The sequence below is a fragment of the Lycium ferocissimum genome, chromosome 11 (genome assembly GCF_029784015.1).
Source record: "Lycium ferocissimum isolate CSIRO_LF1 chromosome 11, AGI_CSIRO_Lferr_CH_V1, whole genome shotgun sequence".
Taxonomy (NCBI): domain Eukaryota; kingdom Viridiplantae; phylum Streptophyta; class Magnoliopsida; order Solanales; family Solanaceae; genus Lycium; species Lycium ferocissimum.
Genome location: NC_081352.1, coordinates 19,536,940 through 19,550,179, shown reverse-complemented (window position 1 = coordinate 19,550,179; position 13,240 = coordinate 19,536,940).

Sequence of the window (13,240 nt, the reverse complement as noted above, 5' to 3'; positions counted from 1 at the left end):
TCATTACAGACTCGATAGAAAAGCAAGTAGTCGACGTCCGAAGTTTAAGACGATAGGCACACTTAATCCTTTCAAAAGTCGTTAGTATTACACAAAGGAAAGCCTCGGGGCCTACGGACGAGTGTCAAACTAATCCGAGTCCATCTATAGAAGTTGGAGACCTTATTCATTATAGAATCTCCTACGGACGTTTCAAAGCGATCCGAGCTCGTCTATGAAAGTTACGATCGTTCGTAGTTACGGAACCCTTTAGGAATAAGAGTCTTTATGAAACATTTGAAATCAAATCATATAAAACATAAGGATCATGGTTCGACTATATTAAGAAAGCCAACATTAAGAAATGAACAAGAATCGCATACACGCTTGGATCTTGAGAACGGAGTTACCCCGAGGCTCGTATCACAGCCTACTTACCACTAAGACATGCCAAAAGAAAGAAGGGTTAGCTTTACATACCTTGTCCGCTTCCTAAGCTAATCCAAACTTACCACTCGGCTTCCCCAAATCTACAATAACATCATTGGCACCAAACATTAGTCATAAGCACTTAGAAATCCGATTCTAAGCTAGCACTTCGTTTACAGAAATTTGGGCAGCATTTCCCCTGTAAATTCAACAACCCCGAGAATTCAACTCGCCAATATCATCAACAACAACACCAACAACCATACTAACAACATCAATAAGTAATTCAAAACGTATTCTAACATTAGTAACTCCTTTCTACATAATTCGACAACATTCCAATTACATTCAATTCAACCATATATAATCAAGTCAACATCAATGCTCACACATTCAAACACTAATCCGAAACCATTCAAACACGACTCAAGAACACTTCCAACAATTCGCAAAATATTCAAACCAACCCAAGCAATGTACTACTCCACCCGAAAACGTCCACATTCAACAAGAACTACAACCACACGTTTCTTTCTTCCAAATTCATTAACTACACCAACGATCCACACATTGACAACATAATTCTCATAAATTCAAGAAACTATGCTAAAATCACATTAACTTCTACAACAACCCACAAACAATTACAACTTCAATTTAAATCATTAAACCTTCATCTTCATCATATAATCCACAACAATCATCAACTAATACACTAAATAAAATTAGTCCATCATAGTCTACCAAAACAGCCCCTATACGGCCACACTTCAACACACAACATATCATGATTTCCATCCATTTTTACACACTACAACACATTCAAAACATCCATAACACAGCTAATTCCAACCATTTAACCCACATAAAATAGCCCCTTAATCCATAAATCTCAACAAAATAACAAACTAGTTTATAACGCTATTTTCTCCGTTCTAATCCGTTAAAACTCTAATTAAACTTATTAACAATGGAAAAGGGACCTTAGTCTTACCTTAAGTATGCAGCCAAGACGTCACCCTCTTCTTCTTGGCTGATATTTAGCCCAAATTGAAGGCAACGCAACGTACAACACTTTTCTCTTCATGAGCTTCGCGATTCGGGGCTTAGATTGTGGTCAAAATTTGGTTTCTCTCTCTACCTCTCCTCTCTCTCTCTCCATCTCTGAAAATTCTGGACGTTTTGGTCTGAAAAATGAAGGAGAAAGCTGAAAATTTCACTTAAATGGCATGGGTATTGTGCCTGACCCGATTTGAAATCGGGTTGGGCCGAATCCACTGTTCAGCTCGACCTTTCTACTTTAAAATATTCATATCTCCTTATCCCGATGTCACCTGTGGGACCACGACCTATGGTTGAAAAGCTAATTCAATTATCTACAACTTCTATCTTTGGTATTTTTCCAAATTTCAAACTTATAATACCGTTTCTGCCCCTCAAATTCAGATCACCCGAAAACGTTACTTAAAAATATTTGCTTGGAGGACTTCCACTTTGATTTGGCTCAAGGGCCCTTCTTGAGTTGTGTTTAACTTTACATATATTATTCATATAACTTGTCATATGTCAAAAAAAATCTCGACATGTGGACCCCACCTCAGCTTATGAATAATCCAACGTACAAAAATATGGGATATAACATTAAAAGTCTCAACCTTGTATCCCGGAATAGTCTTGTTCCTAAATTATCATGGTTGACTCGAAATGTCCCAATGTACAAAATACGAGATATAGCATCCTCCCCCCCTTTAGAACATTCGTCCTCGAATGTTAAACTAGTCTTATAGGGTTTTATAGGCACTTCGGGGGAGTCGCTTTCATAGCTACCACATACAGTCCATTTATCAATTACTCCACCAATTAAGGAGTTTAGGTTACTCAATGGCACAAGAAATAAGTAGGGGTACGTATTCTTCCTCTCTCCCTTGTTATTGTTCCGCCACGATGCCTTAACGGGAGCCATGCCTTTAGCACACGACCTTCTCACCTGCCAATCCAGTATAACCATGGGTTGTTTCCCGTAGGATGACTTTTCTGTCGCTTGGATATCATCTATAGGAGATACTCTGGAGGGGTCGCCTATACCTTTACGAAACATTGGCATGTGGGGGACTGGACGCGTGCCTCTAATTCAGGTGGTAGGTCTAACTCATAGTCAGTCTTGCCTACCTTACGGACGATCTGATAAGATCCAACATATCTCGGACTAAGCTTCTCCTTTCTGCTGAATCTCATAGCACCCTTCAAGGGTGACACCTCCAAGGATACCCAATCGTCGACCTGGAACTCTAGGTGTCGACATCGAGTATCTGCATATGACTTCTGTTGCCTCCGAGCTGCTAATGACCGCCCTAGAATGAGTTTCACTTTGTCAACTACTTACCGAATCATATTTGGCTCAATTGACTTAGTTTCGCCCACATTGAATCAGCCAATTTGTGACCTGCTCTTTCTGCCGTACAAAACCTCACGCGGTTACCTGGACGCTCGAATGGTAGCTATTATTATAAGCAAACTCAGCAAGTGGCACAAGATCATCTCAGCTATTGAAATCAATAACGCAGACCAGTAACATATTCCTTAGCGTTTGAATAGTGCGCTCGATCTGTCCGTCAGTCTGAGGGTGACATACAGCATCGAGACTTACTCATGATTTCATCTCTTCTGGAGTGGTCTTCAGAAGTTAGTCACCACTGAGCTCTTCTATCTAAAATCATAAATGTGAGAGCTTATGAGGTCTCTCTATATAATTCCGCATAACCTTTAACTGGATAATGGTCTTGAATATGCTCTTGTACTGACTCCTCGCGGTTCTATGGTCAGCATCATTGGTCTTTACGTTCTTGTCATTATTTTACCTTTGCATCCCTCGCTATCCTTCGCCGTACGGCTATACTTATGGTAACTCGTAATTCGAGTTTAAACTGAATCCTTGGGCTCTTGCCGCAACTTTTCCTTTAGCTTTTTGCCCTCAAATCTTACAATGCTACACAAAAGCATAGGGTTACAGAAAGCCTTACTGCCTTCCGATTCTCTTATAGCACAAACATACGTGTCCTCGATCCCCATGTATTGACGATCGTTTCGAACTCTAGCTCCAAGCTAATAAATTTCCCTTTCCGGAGCATGAGAACGCCATAATCTCTTCCACGTTCAATATGTTCTCCCCCCCTTTATTAGAGGGGGGGGGGGGAGGGGGGGTCCTAATACACCAATAATTTTTAAGTATCCATCATCTTCGGCACTTATCTTTCGAGAGTTAGAAATCTCTTAGCATCGTTGCATGGTCTAATCACTCTTTCTTTTACTTCTTATTTCGCGTCGTGGTCCCTATCCTTTCGTCTCACTTGTCGAAGTCTGTTCTTTTTTTTTTCCATACTACCACACTCTATCCCTCTCACACGCCTATCCTCAAATTTTTACCCAAATAGTGCCGTGCTTTGCCCGTCGCCTCTCTTGGAGGCTTCACTCTCTCCTGTTCCTTACCCTTTCACTTTTTCCGACATTTAGATCACCTTGCCTTCCGTCTACTCACTTTCTTCCTTTTCCAAAATATCATTGTGTTAGAACTTTCCAAGCTTAACTTGTAGTGAAAACAGCATCAGCTTGCTTTATAACATTTGTGCCATTTCATTTACTTTTACTTGAACTTCATTACCCTATCCGATTAATGCCTCCCAATCTGTCACAACGTCGATTACTGGTATTCACATACCCGCTAATATAGCCATGTATGGGATGTCATATATATACGTATACCTGATTACTACCATCTTGTTTCTCATGCCTACCGTTTTGTCGCTTAAAAGTCTCATTATTTTCGAGGTGGAATCGTGTGCACGCAATACCCCCTTATGCTTTATACCTTTTTACCCTTACCATGTATCCAACACAGGCTTCTAACTCACTCAGAACACACCTAGTTCATCTCAATGACGATCTCATCTTATCACCATATCGTCGCACTACCCTTGACTTCATAACTATGTATTCCCCTTTTTGTTCCCTATTCGTACTCACTCAATTACGTTTATCTTGGGTACTCCTTTAGTATCCTTTACCGTATTCCTCCATCCATGTCTATCCTTTTCTTTTTGGCGCACGAGGAATTTTACAATACCGCCATATCTTCCGAAAAATACTACACCTACATAACCCCTTTCTCACTTTCAAAGCATATTTTGTTCCTCCCTATTTGTTCTTATCATACCAATCATTCCCTAGCACTCATTTTACCTCGTTATTCACCTTTCTATGATTTGGCCTGTCACAGTTCCGTCGCTGATATTACCCGTGTTCATGGCTACACATGTCACCATCTATTACTGCACTGTTATCTTACTTGCCTTTCTTTTCATCTCCTCTTTTTTTTTTTGCGCTCGCTATCGTTTCCGTTATCTCGTAATTTTTTGTTCTGTGCTTTCCCTATAAAAGAACTTCATAAATCCCTCCTAATCAATAGCTCACCTTTGTACTTTAGCCATACCAGTCACGTCATACCTTTTAGTCACTTCCTCGCTAGACTTTGCTCATTTTCATAACATTCCTTATTATATTCACATAATATCCTGTTCGTAATCAACCTCATAGTGTCGCACTTCTCAACTTTTGCCCTTTCTGGTCAATCTTATCTTTAATATCTCACAAGTCGTCTCACAAGACCTTTATATCCATCACAACCCTCTTTTTTGTACTGTCTCAATTGTACTATTATTTCTTCTGGCTATAATTCTCGTTATAAGTTATCCATGCTTATCAATTCAGTTGGTACCTTAATATAACACTCCATCAAGATTTGCCAATCTCTTCTAACTCATCTCTTAATATCACAAGCCCTTTCCAAATTCTTTTTACCATGTCGATACCGACCTCTTAATTACCATTACTGCTAATTCAGTAATTAATTTATTTTTCAAGGTCAGCCATACTTGCAACTTAGTCAAATTATATCTTTACTATTAACATGACCTTTCAAGACATATTACAAACCCCTATCTCATTTCTTTCTTATTTCCTGGAAAAATTTCGGCAGAGTTTCCTCTATATTTCTTACTATCTCAAAACCTGTACGCAAGAAATACCAACAATGCCTCACAGGGCCAAGATATATACACATATCATATCATTTTACCGCCACACAGGGCTCCCAATATTAACATCAGTATGAAAATGATGGACTTACCTCGTATGTCCAATTCGAACTGCACCTGTTACACTTTCCTGTTTACTTTCCCTTTCGATTTTCCAACTTTACATTTCAATACCTCAAAACCTTATTTAACATATTCCTTTCGTACCTTCGCTTACCTGCGTGCTTTGTAACTTCCAATATCGTCAACCGCTTTCTTCTGCCAATGTCGTTCTTCTGCTGAAATCGAAGGTTAGTACGAGGGATTTCATTTCCTATGACTTGGCTCTATCGCACGATCTAAGACAGAAAAAGGGTCACTGATTCCTAAATGCCCCGCAGCCTCCTTCGTTTATGTGAGTGTGGCCGGCTTCACACCATAAACAAGACTCTGCCGGACACGGTCTGTAGACAATCCAAGGACGAATCGCTCTGATACCACTTTTGTCACGACCCAACCCCGTAGGCCGTGACTAGTGCCCGAATTGGGCACCCGTACACACCCATTAATCAGAAATAACATACGGATAACTTATACAGGCAAATATCATATACATATCGTAATGAGTGAAACGTCGCCCAAAGGTGTCACAAATATATATATATATATATAATCGCATCTTCACAATGACATCACATGAGCCGATAAGGTCGTCATAATACAGGGGGACGTCCAAATCACAAATCATACGGACACAACCGAAAAGTGATTACCCACAACCCACACATATATGTCTACGTACCTCTAAGAATAATAACGTAATCATATGACGAGACGGGCCCCGCCGTACCCGTGAATAAACATATACATATATGCAATAATAGAATCCGGACCAAAGTATAGGCTCCGCATCGGGGAGCGCTCCAAGACACCGAACAGAACCCTAAGTCGGTGGATCATCCAAATAAGTATCCGTACCGCGCGGCATGAAACGCAAATTCCGAAGAAAGCGGGGTCGAGATTTTAATATGTACCGAGTATACAAAGCATGAAATATAGTAACAAGATCATAGTCAAAACCAGAAGTACAAAAAGTAAATGCAATATCCAAAATATCAAAATGCTTACTCATAAAAACACAAATCATGCATGGGGATCTTAGAACTATGGTCGCCCGCCCGTCGTCGGGGCCATAGCACAAAGATCACACCAGAAGGTTCCATATCTCCGTATCCCCGTCACATATCATAACACATCATAACGCCATAACACAGCATAACACCAAATATACACGGTACCCGGCCCTCTAGCGAGGGGCTCGGCGAACCGGACACATCATACTCCGGAATATAACATAGTGCGCACGATACATAACCGGCCCGAGACTCGGTGAAGGAGGTAATAACAGAATGCACGAGCAGAGTCGTGAGCAACTATATGCAATTTAAAACATTTTCAAAGACTCAATAAAATATTCAACATGAATCAACATTTAAAAACCAAGATGATAGTCAAATCAAGTTTCTTCCGGATGTCGCTCGAGAACATATCCAAATGGAACTTTAGGACTCGCAGATACGTACCAAATCATATGAAATAGCTTATGGAAATTGGGGCATAATCGTCATTACAGACTCGATAGAAAAGCAAGTAGTCGACGTCCGAAGTTTAAGACGATAGGCACACTTAATCCTTTCAAAAGTCGTTAGTATTACACAAAGGAAAGCCTCGGGGCCCACGGACGAGTGTCAAACTAATCCGAGTCCATCTATAGAAGTTGGAGACCTTATTCATTATAGAATCTCCTACGAACGTTTCAAAGCGATCCGAGCTCGTCTATGAAAGTTACGATCGTTCGTAGTTACGGAACCCTTTAGGAATAAAAGTCTTTATGAAACATTTGAAATCAAATCATATAAAACATAAGGATCATGGTTCGACTACGTTAAGAAAGCCAACATTAAGAAATGAACAAGAATCACATACACGCTTGGATCTTGAGAACGGAGTTACCCCGAGGCTCGTATCACAGCCTACTTACCACTAAGACATGCCAAAAGAAAGAAGGGTTAGCTTTACATACCTTGTCCGCTTCCTAAGCTAATCCAAACTTACGTCTCGGCTTCCCCAAATCTACAATAACATCATTGGCACCAAACATTAGTCATAAGCACTTAGAAATCCGATTCTAAGCTAGCACTTCGTTTACAGAAATTTGGGCAAAGATTTCCCCTATAAATTCAACAACTCCGAGAATTCAACTCGGCCAATATCATCAACAGCAACACCAACAACCATACTAACAACATCAATAAGTAATTCAAAACGTATTCTAACATTAGTAACTCCGTTCTACATAATTCGACAACATTCCAATTACATTCAATTCAACCATATATAATCAAGTCAACATCAATGCTCACACATTCAAACACTAATCCGAAACCATTCAAACACGACTCAAGAACACTTCCAACAATCCGCAAAATATTCAAACCAACCCAAGCAATGTACTACTCCACCCGAAAACGTCCACATTCAACAAGAACTACAACCACATGTTTCTTTCTTCCAAATTCATTAATTACACCAACGATCCACACATTGACAACATAATTCTCATAAATTCAAGAAACTATGCTAAAATCACATTAACTTCTACAAAGAACCCACAAACAATTACAACTTCAATTTAAATCATTAAACCTTCATCTTCATCATATAATCCACAAAAATCATCAACTAATACACTAAATAAAATTAGTCGATCACAGTCTACCAAAACAGCCCCTATACGGCCACACTTCAACACACAACATATCATGATTTCCATCCATTTTTACACACTACAACACATTCAAAACATCCATAACACAAATTAATTCCAACCATTTAACCCACATAAAACAAATTTCCTTAATCCATAAATCTCAACAAAATAACAAACTAGTTTATAACGCTATTTTCTCCGTTCTAATCCGTTAAAACTCTAATTAAACTTATTAACAATGAAAAAGGGACCTTAGTCTTACCTTAAGTATGCAGCCAAAGACGTCACCCTCTTCTTCTTGGCTGATTTTTAGCCCAAATTGAAGGCAACGCAACGTACAACACTTTTCTCTTCATGAGCTTCGCGATTCGGGGCTTAGATTGTGGTCAAAATTTGGTTTCTCTCTCTACCTCTCCTCTCTCTCTCTCCATCTTTGAAAATTCTGGACGTTTTGGTCTGAAAAATGAAGGAGAAAGCTGAACATTTCACTTAAATGGCATGGGTATGGGGCTTGACCCGATTTGGAATCGGGTTGGGCCGAATCCACTGTTCAGCTCGACCTTTCTACTTTAAAATATTCATATCTCCTTATCCCGATGTCATCTGTGGGACCACGACCTATGGTTGGAAAGCTAATTCAATTATCTACAACTTCTATCTTTGGTATTTTTTCAAATTCCAAACTTATAATACCGTTTCTGCCCCTCAAAGTCAGATCACCCGAAAACATTACTTAAAAATATTTGCTTGGAGGACTTCCACTTTGATTTGGCTCAAGGGTTCTTCTTGAGTTGTGTTTAACTTCACATATATTATTCATATAACTTATCATATGTCAAAAAAAATCTCTACATGTGGACCCCACCTCAGCTTATGAATAATCCAACGTACAAAAATACGGGATATAACATTAAAAGTCTCAACCTCGTATCCCGGAATAGTCTTGTTCCTAACTTATCATGGTTGACTCGGAATGTCCCAATGTACAAAATACGAGATATAACAAGAACTTATAGAATATGTATGTTCTTGGGATGCTTTTAAAAGGTATTTGATACTGCTATAACAAACTGAATCCAGGGCAGCCTTGAGATGGTCTTTGTTTGGTCCAAAATGGTCAATCGATTAGTTGAATAGGCTTGTTAAGGGTATAATTGTCATGTTTGCTCTAACCTAGTAATGAGATGTATTTTTATTCTGAAAATGGCATTAAAAAAAAGAGCTTTCAGGGTTGGTAGCTTGACAAGAAATATGTGTATGTGTAAGTTTGTTTTGGTCCACCATGTGTAGAAATGCCCATGAATATGCATGTGCTTGGGATGCTTTTAAAAGGCCTTTGATACTGCTATAACAAACTGAATCGAGGGCAGCCTTGAGATGGTCTTTGTTTGGTCCAAAACGGTCAATCGATTAGTTGAATAGGCTTCTTAAGGGTATAATTGTCATGTTTGCTTTAACCTAGTAATGAGATGTATTTTTATTCTAAAAATGGCATTAAAAAGAAAAGAGCTTTAAAGGTTGGTAGCTTGACAAGAAATATGTGAATGTGTAAGTTTTCTTTGGTCCACCATGTGTAGAAATGTCCATGAATGTGTTGTGTGTAGAAAAATCTTGTTTTTGAGACTGATCACCTAATTTATGATAACTATAAAAGTAAGAGATAAAAGGAGGAGTAGTAATGGGAAACCTTGATACAAGTCTGCCCATCTTGCCTTTTGTAGCTATCTTGGATGCTTTTACTTTTCCTCTTGATGTTGTGATTTGAGTTCTTTAAAGGAATAAGTAAATAAGGCTAAGAAAGGGTTAAGGATAATGTCTCAAAATTTGGCTAAGGCTAGAGTAATTGTGATTGGAGTCTGTTTTCTGCTTCTCTCTGTGTGAATTGGTCCCAATAGAAGGAAAATGTGTGTTTCTTTGAGATGCAATGTGGTATTAAGAGCAAAGATCCTTTCATGATTATAATCTTGGTTTGAATTTGCTTATGAACATTAGCTTGTTATTGTTGTTAAATGTTCATGGTGGGTCTGTTCTTAGTGCATCATGTTTGAAACTTGGCAACAAAAGTTTTTAAAAGGTTGGACATAGTTTCATAAGTCAACTGCGGAAGTTGTGATAGAGTTAGGTTGTTTTGAACCTGCCTATAGCCTTTAGTGTTGTCACTGGAAAATTAGGATGAGGCCATAGGATAGGGGAAAGAGTTTTAGGAGAGGAAAATGTGAGCCTGGGCATGAACTGGAGGTAGTGACCAGTGGAGCCCAGGATCCTTTGTTGCTGAAAGGAGACTCAGGAAAAGGAGATGGGGAGGTGATGGCCCCAGCCTGTCCTGTTTCCCTTTCAGGAGCCTGAGACTGTTTTTCTCATCTTTTTTACCTTCTCCTCATGATCCTGGGACACACAGGGGTCTCAGAAAGATTAGAATAACTTAGCTATATCTAAAAATGGAGGGGGGGGGGGATACATCTAGAGTTAAATGAACTACTGTCAATATTTGGAAAGTCTAAGTATTGTACGATTTTCACTATGTCTCCTGAAAGTTTATTTTTCCTTTATCTTGGGAGTCTGCCTGTTTGGAGTCTTATTGTTTAAACTGGTTTTGTGTAAAGAGGTAGGACTGACAAATGCATTGGTGCTGGTCTGAGTCCATATCATAAGTAACTAGCTGTCAACTTTGTTGCTTCCCATTTGCTCTTGTTTGTGATCATGTGTCTTTCGTCCACCTTTCCTTAGCTTGTTCATCCATGGTTGGTATCTCAGAATCTGCCCCTTTGATTTGTTGATTGTAGCCTGTTTCCTATGTAATGATTGAATCCTCTTGTTTACCAAAACCATGACCATGCCATAAACTTATCCCTTGCTTTTCTTTTTGTTCCTTGAGAAAAGATTCTGATCAGACTAAGCATTTGAAAGGTCATTACTAAGGGCCAAAATTGTTTTAAGGCTGTTTTGACTAAGTGCCCATATAACTTGCCTGTTTGAAATCTCTTTTCTTTAACAAAGGTCTTCAGAGTTCATTCATTTGTTAACAGTAATCCTGATTAGTTAACATGTCTATTACATGCTTGGGTGATAAAAAAGAGGTAAGTTTTAAAAACTACCAGGTTTAAATGTATGCTCTAAGTCATAAACTCTATCAAGCCTTCCTTTACCTGAAATAAGTAATACTGTCTAAAGTCTTGATTGCTTGTGATGTCTTTCCCAGGCCTTTTGCACCTTTTGATCTGGGGTCCTAGTGATTTGCCTAGGTGGTTGGTGTCACTCCTTGCTTATCTTGGGCATCAGGCCCCTATGAGAATGCCGTGTCTGCTTTGTTACTTATTTGGTTATGTGTGCCCTTAGGGTTAGTCAAGTACCATCTGACATACATCTGTGACATCAATAGGAACATAGGTGGGCCGATCGGGCCATCATATGATACTCAAGAGACTTATAAAGAAAACATGCTTGTATCAGATAATCTGAAAGATTTATCTATATGGATATGCTGGACATACTATACGAGCCAACAAGGCTATCATAATCACCTGTGTGACAACATATGAAACATCAAGTCTGGACATCATCTGACAGTATGTGTCTACAAGCCTCTACTGGAATACTTGACATGACATGGTCGGGACAGGGCCCTGCTGTACCTATGCATATGTGCATACGATATATACAAGACCATGCTGACTCCTAGCATCTCCGGAACAAATGGAGTGCATCGACCTTATCCGCTGAGCTGACATCCTAGTAGATAGATCACCAACGTGTATCGAAACCTACGGGCATAAAACGCAGCCTCCCAAACAATAGAGGAGTCAGCACGACTAATGTACCGATTATGTAATGCATGAAAACAACATATACATAAGAATCATGAAAGGAATTTAAGACATGAGAGTCAATCTGTATATCTGAATATGTTTGTATAACTCTGTACATCTGAAAGTGCCTCTGAGGGCATCTGATATACATGCTTTCTTTAAAAAAATAATACCGTACCCGGCCATATAATATAGGCTCGGTGTTATCCATACCCAACTGCAGTGGTGTGTACAATAGGTGCCATACCCGACCGACTATAGCGCGGCTCGAGGTCATAAAATAGATACATATATATAATGCATGAATGAGAGTACAAGGAAACATTACGACTCTATCGGAGTGACATAAGGTCGGTATACCTCCGATTACCACTTATGGAGCTAACATCATCCACATATCTTACCTTGAAGGATCAATGACCATAGGATCAGATCAATAATCATAAGAAAAAATCAATAATATCATAAGGAGATCAATAACATAAGCTCCCTAGCATTTCTACGAATGAAGTCATTATGGCTAACGTTCGTTCGCTTGTTTTGTTCATATCATATGGGTCATGCAAAAAGAAAGAAAGGGATAGCCTTAACATACCTTGATAATCTCCTTCTCAATCCACAGTCATGCTTAACACAATCCCCTTGCGTCTACAATAAGTGAAAGGATATCATCGTCAACATATAAGGTCGCAACTATCATACTTTGCTAATCTTATAACCTACTGAAAATCGAGCAAAGACCTCTCCTATTTATACTACATCCAAAAGGATACCAAGGGTCCTCCACAGCCCACCACCAACAACAACAGTCAACAATAGCAACAACTACAATATAATCCAATATAAACCTCTTCGACTACTTTAAGAATCATATCGAGCGGCAAGCTCGTTTAACGAATAACAAAGCGTCATTCAAACCCAACTCTTCTTTCATAATTTAGTCCACACCCTTCATAACATTATGCATATATTTACCATATCATATTTAGCTCAAAATATCCTTAAAATGTATTCCAAAACAATCCATACTCCTACGCCTCATCCTTTACTTTCTATTTGTAGATTTCATATATTTTATTCTCCATTTTTTTCCAACTAACACATGAATAATCCCAATAAATGTAGTCACAATATATTCAGGTTATAATCCATAATTTACAGCCATTAGAAGTCATATTTAAACATTC